At 36.3% G+C, this 9,183-nt stretch overlaps 1 long non-coding RNA gene across 1 annotated transcript; it reads right to left on the bottom strand.

Annotated features, from left to right (window-relative positions):
* Nucleotides 1–5,914: 5,914 nt before the first annotated feature.
* On the bottom strand, nt 5,915–8,976 carry LOC137089624 (uncharacterized). The gene is made up of 2 exons (XR_010907736.1): nt 8,878–8,976; nt 5,915–6,100 (listed from the first exon to the last, which is right to left on the bottom strand). It is a non-coding gene; the product is annotated as an uncharacterized lncRNA (long non-coding RNA).
* Nucleotides 8,977–9,183: the final 207 nt, after the last annotated feature.

Genomic DNA, 9,183 nt, shown 5'->3' with positions numbered 1-9,183 from the left:
CATGTATTTCTTAAATACATACATTTGTGTATTTATATATAAATTCATATTATACATATGAAAGTACAAAATAGTTATCATTTACACAAACACTTTAAATGTGGATGTGCTTAATTGCGTTTAATCTATTTATAAGCCCAACACACACACACACACACACACACACACACACACACACACACACACACACACACACACACACACACACACACACACACACACAATATTGCTGCTCTTATTTACCTTGATACACTGTAAGGTCTGCACAGCAGTCAAAGGCTTTCCTACTTTTTGGCACTGGTCACATTCCAATACCTTTCAGAAAAAAAATGTTTTCTATTTCTATAATATTTTATATCATATAGTTGTAAGCTGACACATATATACCTCTACCTATATAAAATAACACATACCCAATTTTCAACATCAACTGACATGCCAAACCAATAAAATCTGGCACAGATGGCAGCACGTGTTTTGCCAATTCCGGTGTGCCCACCAATTGGAGAGGAATGCAATTCTTCAAAGATCACCCTGGCTTCTTCTTTGGTTCTGATGACTCTTCTGCTTTCATAAAAAAGGTCTCCATCTAGAGTGAACATATGCACCGATCAGGCATAACATGACGACCTTTCTAATATTGTCGGTCCAAAACAGCTCTGACCCGTCGGGGCATGGACTCCAGACCTCTGAAGGTGTGCTGTGGTATCTGGCAACAATATGTTAGGAGCAGATCCTTTAAGTCCTGTGAGTTTCTGTTGGGCCTCCATGGATCGGACTTGTTTGTTCAGCACATCCCACAGATGCTCGATTTGATTGAGATCTGGGAATTTGGAGGCTAAATGAACACTTTGTACTACTCAGACCATTCCTGAAGCATTTGTGCTGCCACAGCCACCAGGGAATACCGTTTACATGAAAGGGTGAACATGGTCTGCAACAATGCTTAGGTCAAGGCTACGTGTCAAAGTAACATCCACATGAATTGGAGGACCTTTGTCATTTTCCAAATTAAATAATAAAAAGTAATTTACTTATTTTTTAATATTATTTATGTCATATCTCTCAGAATCATAACACAATAATGCTGCAATAAAAGTGCTCATAATTTTGTGTACTGATGTAGTGACAGTCAAGTGCACTATAGGAACAAGGCTCCGGTTAGAATTGGATTTACCCTCAAAGACAGCGAAGCGCCTCCAACTGGGCCAATAGTGCAATTTCTCATGCAACTATTTTGTCACAGCTGTCAAATTCATAGAACCACAACTCAATATTATGTTACAGTAAAAGTGTTCATAATGTTGTATAGTGACAGTCAAGTGCACTAGGGCAATTTGTCATGAAACTGTATGTCATCATACCTTTCAGAATCATGGGATCATATCTTCATAATGTCACAGTAAAATTGCTCATAATGTTGCATGGTGACAATCAATTGGGCACACTGGACATAAGACACCAATGAAACTTTAACAACCCTAAATGGCTCAATAATGTGATGGCTCTTAACTCCATAAATGCAAAATGGTACAGTAACCAACAATGCAAGAGTTTCAATAAATGCAATTTAATTCACATTCACTGGAATAATGTTTTTCACTATACATTTATCAGAGCAGCTATACAGATAATGCATGTTTCTATGTTCAAAATGCAAAAGTCTGTTACGAGATGATATCAGAAAGTAATCAGATAACATAATAATGTTGCATAATCATCCATTTTTGATGTTCTGGAGTCCTTATTCAAAGGTGTTGGATTATCTGACGTCTTCATTCATAACAGGCTTGATCCAAGGTGGAGCTGTAGTTACCTTGTAATATTGAAATTTATAAAGATTGTTTTAATTAGTTTATTAAATGTATTCATTAATACATAAAAACGAGGACATGTGCAATAATAACAAAAAACAAAAAAACCCGCAGAATTAGTTAGAAAAAAAAGTCTTAAGTATAAGTAGCTAAAATCTATTAAGCTGAAATTAGCCTATACTGAAATTCATGTGCCTTTAAATTTTTACAGTCTATTTTCGGTTGTATATTAGAGCTATTTGCATTTAATTAGTTTATTCTGAGAATAGACACAAGCAACATAACACTTAGAAAAAGCGTGAAAAAGAGAAAAAAACGCACGTTCACTAAATTGGGCGTGAATAAGAACATTTACATTAAAAGGACATTGTTGTAAAAGAAAATCAAGATTTCAACATGTATAATTAAACAAATAGGCTATGATTGATACCTTTTAGATTGAATTTCAGTGCAGCTACAGCTAAGTTAGCCGTTGGTATAAAAACATAGTAGGAAAAGCCCTGGAAAATGTATAAACTTACCTACTACATGTAGAAATTCAAGCGCAGTTAATAAAAAATAAACAGAAACATTCATAAACTTACCTAGGCTAGCTACTATATGTAGAAATTCAAGCGCAATTAATAAAAAATAAACAGAAACCTTCATAAACACCTACTGCATGCAGAAATTCAAGCGCAATTGATACAAAATAAACAGAAATATTCATAAACTTACCTACTACATGCAGAAATTCAAGCGCAATTAATAAAAAATAAACAAAAATAGTTCAAAACTTACCTTACACGAGCGCCAGCAGCACGAAATTATGGGCGTGATGGTCAGCTTGTAAAAAATGATGCAATATTGATGTGCGCATGCGCAGTAAGCCCCGGTAGGACAATCTGACGGGTAGGATGAAATGTCATGACACCGGTACAGAATCGAGAACCGTTTCTATCGGAAACGTTCGATCTTTCGGACATGTTCGATTCTGAGAACCGGTGAGCTGAGATACTGAGTATGCGTGATAGCGTCGTAACCGAACTGTTTCTCTCGGACTGGGACAGCTGATGCTGATAATGAGCACGGGTGAACTGAGGATTTGTGTAAGTAGGCCTATTATGTCAATGTACGTTTATTTAATCCGTGTAAAACATCAGTGTTTGCACGACAGTGACAGTGACAGCAGAGCTGCCAACTTTTCAAAAAAACTTAGAGTGAGATTTGGTGGTGCCAACCAAAATGTTGCCGTACAAAGCAAAAATTGCAAAAAATAAATAAACAAATAAATAATAATAATAATAATAATAATAGCTCTCTCTATATATGCATCTGCATTTAAATGGGGTACTATTGTTTGTTTGTTTTTTGCATCTATATGGCGGTTTGTATACATCCTATAGACACACACAATTTTAAAGCACTAGAGACAACCCGGGCCCAGTGAGGGTATGACAAAAATGATAACACTTTAGTTTAGGGTCCAATTCTATATTAGGATATTGGCTGTTTATTGCTACTTATAAATCAAATATTAAGGCCTTATTCTTTATAGGACCTACATCCCTTAATCATAATAAAGGCACAGTTTTATAATCACTGAGATTCCAAATGTGAGGTAGTTAGGGGGGTTCGGGGGCATGCACCCCCGAGGAAAATTTTGATTTCTATGATCTACATATGTGCATTTTAATATGTTCTGAAGACCCAAAAAATTTGATAACAATAGCTTAAAAACCATGTCAGGGACAATTTTCGTCAGTGAAGAAAGTAAATCTGGTTAACTGATATTTATGTTTTATGAATCATTTTTTCAGACACGTTAATTTATTGAAGGCTAGGAAAGGTGACTACGTTTATTAAATTAATTCACAATATGCACACATTCATTAGGCTACTAATCTTATGCCCAATACAGGCAGAAAAAAACTGAGCTATTTAATTTACTGAAGGCTACAAATGGAATTGATTTAGACCATTTTAGTTGGCCGCCCATGATTTAGACCAACTAAAATCAGTAGCTTAGTTTGGTATAGTTCTTTTTGCTTGCATCTCTCTCCAACACACACGCTCGTATTCTTGATCATACTTTGCTTTGGGGTTAAAAAAAAACTGGCTACCTTCACAGTGTTATACGGTTAATGAACATCCCGACGGCGTTTAGATGAATCGCCTATATGTGAATATGTGCTGTGCAATTATTATTTTAAAAAAACAACAATAAAAAAACAACAACAAATACGACATTTTAAAGAGAACGCATCTGATCTGATCATATCAATATGGATACGTTTGCACCAGCTCTGCAATTTAGCACTCCAGACAAGTTACATTTATTACACTTTATACAATATAGCATAGCCTATTGCTTTGAAGGCACACATATAATAACTATCTATAGGCCTAATTAAAACATGTATTCAAGAAATGTATTAAAAACGGACAGACTTAGCCTATCATTTGAGCTTTACTGGAAGGCCCCTGAAACAGGTAAGAGGTTTTGTTACGCACGTCAATCGTGCTGGCGAGTTCTGATGTTTTTTTTCCCTCACTAGTCATGATAGCGGATGGTCATACAAATAAATGTGAGACATAATTTATAATAAACTTACAATAACAACAAAACTTTGTGCTTTTGTAAAATAAAAACATACGTCTAAAGAAAGCTTGAAATTGCTACTTTTAAATCAAACAATTCACATTTTAGAGGGAAGTGTGAGTGGAGCGCACTGGCATACAACGGAATATCTAGCGCAGCGTCACACCAGTCTGCTTCGCTCACATGCTCTGATGAAAAGGTGGTCAGTATCCTAACCGTGTGATTTTCGAATCTGAAACCAGTGCATTTCCCACTAAACACTGGACGTCGGATAGACGTGCAGATCATGTCTATATTGGGTCCGTCGGTCCATGACCAATTCTGGACATCTATTCTACGTCCAAACTAGGTCCACTATTTTGACGTCCAACCATGACCCAACTTGGACGTCAAGGTGACGTTCAACTTTTGACCTGGAACTGGGTAATTTTTTTGGACGTCATTTGGACGTCTATGACAGGTGCAAGAACATTTACATGATTCATATGTAATGTTTTATTTACAAATATCAACATTGTTGTTATCAACATTAATAAATATTATTTAGAAAAAATATATAAAAGGTTTTTTTTTGTGTGCATTTTTTTTTAGTTTAACTCGCACCGGTTTGTGGACGAATGAGTTTTTTACACTTGTACAATCTGTAAGTAGTTGCTTTAGTTTTCCAGGGACTGTAAATGCATTTTAATTAGCAGTTTACAGCAAAATTATTTTGAATAAAAAAACTACTTTTTACAATTACAAATTCTAATATAACTGGACCTTTTGAAAGGATTTAATATAGTTTGGATTTCAAATTGAGTCAAAAACCAGTCCACGTCACACAACGTCACTCTGATTGGCTGGGTAGCACATCATCATAACCCAACCAGTAAACGCTATTCTGATTGGCCGAGGCAACACGCCAACCAGGCATTTGGCGCGATTCTGCGTGCAAGACGGCACATTCAGCCTGCATCGCTTTCGCTGGTGAGTCAATTTTTTCTTCTCTAAGTTGAAGGTTGGTCAGCTTAGTGATTTTTATGTCATGTGTATGTATGTTAGGTAATTTAGCATGTCTTCACTAACCTGCTGTTACAGCCGCGAATGGTCAAGGGAGAGAGACCATGTCGAAAGGCATTGGTAGCTTGACATTTTGAGCGGCAAACATGTCACGCGCACTATAAAACGCATATGTGTGCGATATTGACAAAAAAATATCTTGCTTTTTGGGGGGTTTTCTCAATAACGATAATCAGACAATATCTGTTGAGTGTTTAATAAGGAATAATCCCAGCTAACAAAAAAAGGTCCCAAGAACGTCCCCTAAATGGCCTCCGCGAACGTCCCCCGGACGTCCATGTGTAGGGTCCTCTTGACGTCCCGCGGACGTCCTCAAAGACGTCCTCCGGACATTCACGGGGACGTTCACAGGACGTCAAGCGGCCATTCAGGACGTTTATGGGACTTTCTATTTACCAGCGTTTTATTCGATTTTATTTTGCATTTCGGGAAACCAAAGTAAACAGACACGTAGGAATTGTAACGAACAAAATATATTTATTTTATTTGAACAACTGTAAAGGTGATGTGCTCTTTCCATGGGTGTTCGTGTGTGTAAACCATGGTGTACGCGCAGGCAGCTGTGTGTGCGCGCACACGCGCGTCTCTGGTCGTCAGCTGTGTAACTGCAGTCCGATGGCAATTCTTCTCGTTGGCTTCTAACCTAAAACAACAAAATGAACACATTCAGTAGTGTTATTATCTTATATGACTAATACTAGAAGTGTCATCGTTTGTCTATTGAAAAAAAAACTTGATTTCGTTAGACCATGTTCCAGGATAACATCAGGCCGTCCCAATTTAGGCTTTTGTCTTTTGCCTCAGTGTGTATTTACTTTGGAAAGTTCGATATTTAAGCCCTATATTTGTCAATATCAGATAAAGTTGTCTCATTTCAGTTTTAAAAAGTGTTAGCATAACTTAACGTTAACGGTTTGCAGCTGTAACGTTAACTTACTACACGAAGGAAACCTTTTAAAATGTGAAATTGTCATATTTTAAACTTTACAAGATTAACAATTGTTATGATAGCTAAAATGTCAGCTAATCTAAAATTATAAATACCTTTTTCGACGACGAAAGAGAACTAAAAGCCGCTTCTGAGCTGAGGAAATCCGGCAGGACCGTTAACGGTCTCTCTCTCTCAACGCAGCTAATCGTTGCCATGGATACGTGCTGCGCGTACCTCAAACAATGACGTCACACGGTTAGGCGCATTTGATCGACTCTTGCTTGTATCTCCCAGTGCAGGCTATATTTCACTTTTTTCTTCGTGTGTGTGTGTGTGTGTGTGTGGTGTGTGTGTGTGTACATGTTTTTCTAGCCTGCTGGGGACTTCAACCTGAATGCACACAGACTCATGGGGACTCGTGTCACTGTGGGGACTTAAATTGAGGTCCCCATGGGTACAAAAGCTTATAAATCATACATAATGAGTTATTTTGAAAATGTAAAAATGCAGGTAGTTTCCTTTGATGGGTGGGTTCAGGGGCAGGGGCAGTGTAGGGGGACAGAATATATCGTTTGTACAGCATAAAAACCATTACATGGTGAGTCCCCAGAAAGATAGCGCACCATGACGTGTGTGTGTGTGTGTTGTTATTTAAGCTGAATTAAAAGTCTTAACCTGTTAAGCTGATTTCTAAATTTTGAAAAAATCCTAAGAAATGTATACTCAGACTAAAACAAATACAGTTTGTGAATCCTTTGCACTAAAAGCATAATTATGGTCTCATCTGAAAGCAGACACCTGGCAGTTTACTGTAAAGTCAAAATGATAATATTTTTTATAATAAAAAAAAGCTATAATAAGCTTCAAAGTTTTGTAAAGTTATTAGAAATTTATTTGTATGAAATATCTTTATGAAAATAAAATTGAAGTGGGCCTTGGAGAAATCTAGAAATGCACTACAGCTAAAGCCACAAGTCTGACCATGTTATATTTCAGATCTGAAGATGATCAGTCTAAAACTCTGAATTTTATTAAACGTTTTACAAGATCGTTTCATGTGATTTTATTTTGAGATATCTCTAAAATATCAACTGATGTTTATTGCCATGTCTTCTCAGCTTTCATTCTCTATTTTGCCTCTATTGTTTAGAGGTGCAAACTGCCCCATTCAGTTTGTCTCCCAGGCACACATTCACACTTCTGCGGACTGGTTATGGCTCTTATTATTATTCTTTTGTCTGCATTATAATTACTAACGATTCTCTATTCAAACTGTTCTATTCAAACCTCATTTCTAAATCAAACCTCTCACTTTACCCTCACTGAGACTCTATCGAATGCATTTCGTCCAAATAAGCATTTCAGTAGTTTTACATTTAGAAAATGTTCATAAAAATAAAGTATTTACTCAGTGGCAGGTGCATCTAGGGCAAGCTAGCATGTTAGCTTAGCACACCAGCAAAACAACAATTTATACGATTAAAATCATGTTTTATTCAAAACTTGCTTCATATCACTTTATAATTTATAAGTCGAGTGTTTTATATAACAATATGTGATCTCATGTAGCTTCGGGTCAAAAAATCTGACAGAAAATATACAATGCTAAAAGCTATGTGGAATAGCATTGCATTATAAATATCATCTATTATGAAACCACCCAACATGGCATAAAGAACACAGACCAACCATATATTGCCGCGATTGTGTGTTTATTGTCTTAAAACGTGTCTATCTGCATAAAATAGCGATATAACGATCTCAGGAAGCTGTTTTGGAAATGTCAGATACTTCCTGAATGTCACATGGTGTGTCTGTTCTTCATGTGTTCCATAAGGGGTGAATTTTCAGTAGTACAGCTTTCCAGCGCCCTCCGGCTGCCAGAATGAATTGAAAACACAGCATAACACAGTCTACTGCGCTCATAATCACACATCCGCGGATTTTGGATAAAGATTGAATAAATAATACTTATCTGTATAGAAATTTGACTCAAACATGTGAGAATCTATCAATATTTCTCCACATCTGCACACATTTGAAGTAAAAGCCCTGAGGGAAGTTGTTTTGTCGAGTGTCTTCATGACGACCAAGGAGGAGTTTTTTATGAATGGGAGCAAATGACGCGCATATTACAATCAAAAGGTAGCGACGCCCAAGATCATATTCATAACTCCTGGCACATATTAACACATTACGGTCATTATAAGACTTTGAGAATAAAACAGAGGTAACAAAATTAAACTTTAGTCTTAGATCTTTTTAATGATGTATAGTTTGTCAAGGTAATTACTTACATCTGATAGTAATTTTGAGCTAATTTAAGCAAAGAGAGTTTCAGCACGTCCTCGTCATCGTGACGGTTATCAGGTTAAATGCAGTTGTTAAAATATTTTTCTTAAAATAGCCTTTCTTTGAATAAAACCAATCGCCTTCATCTGACCAACAATTTGACAAGTAAATGGGTAGGAAAATGTTATTTTTCTTACCTGTGTTATTTCCACCTTCTTTCCAGGAATGTGCTTTTTCATTCTTCACGTTTTCATTGAATGCATTCATCAGTTGAAGTCGATTCAGATCCGGAGATTCAACCTTTTTCTCATGCATGTGAAATGCATAATAAATTGTAGCCTATGTCCTATTAATATTATTGAAGGGTATCGTATTTATATGTTCAAATTATAAAACAAACTCGTGATTTGAAGACGTCTTTCATTAGTGATATTGATAAGTTAGTAACACGAAAGTTATTTGCAATAGCTATTTAGATCATATTTTACTAGGCCTTGTTTATT

Source organism: Pseudorasbora parva, chromosome 9 (assembly GCF_024679245.1).
Source record: "Pseudorasbora parva isolate DD20220531a chromosome 9, ASM2467924v1, whole genome shotgun sequence".
Lineage (NCBI taxonomy): Eukaryota > Metazoa > Chordata > Actinopteri > Cypriniformes > Gobionidae > Pseudorasbora > Pseudorasbora parva.
The sequence above is the reverse complement of the archived record's forward strand: the minus strand, read 5'-3'. Positions and strand labels throughout refer to the sequence as shown.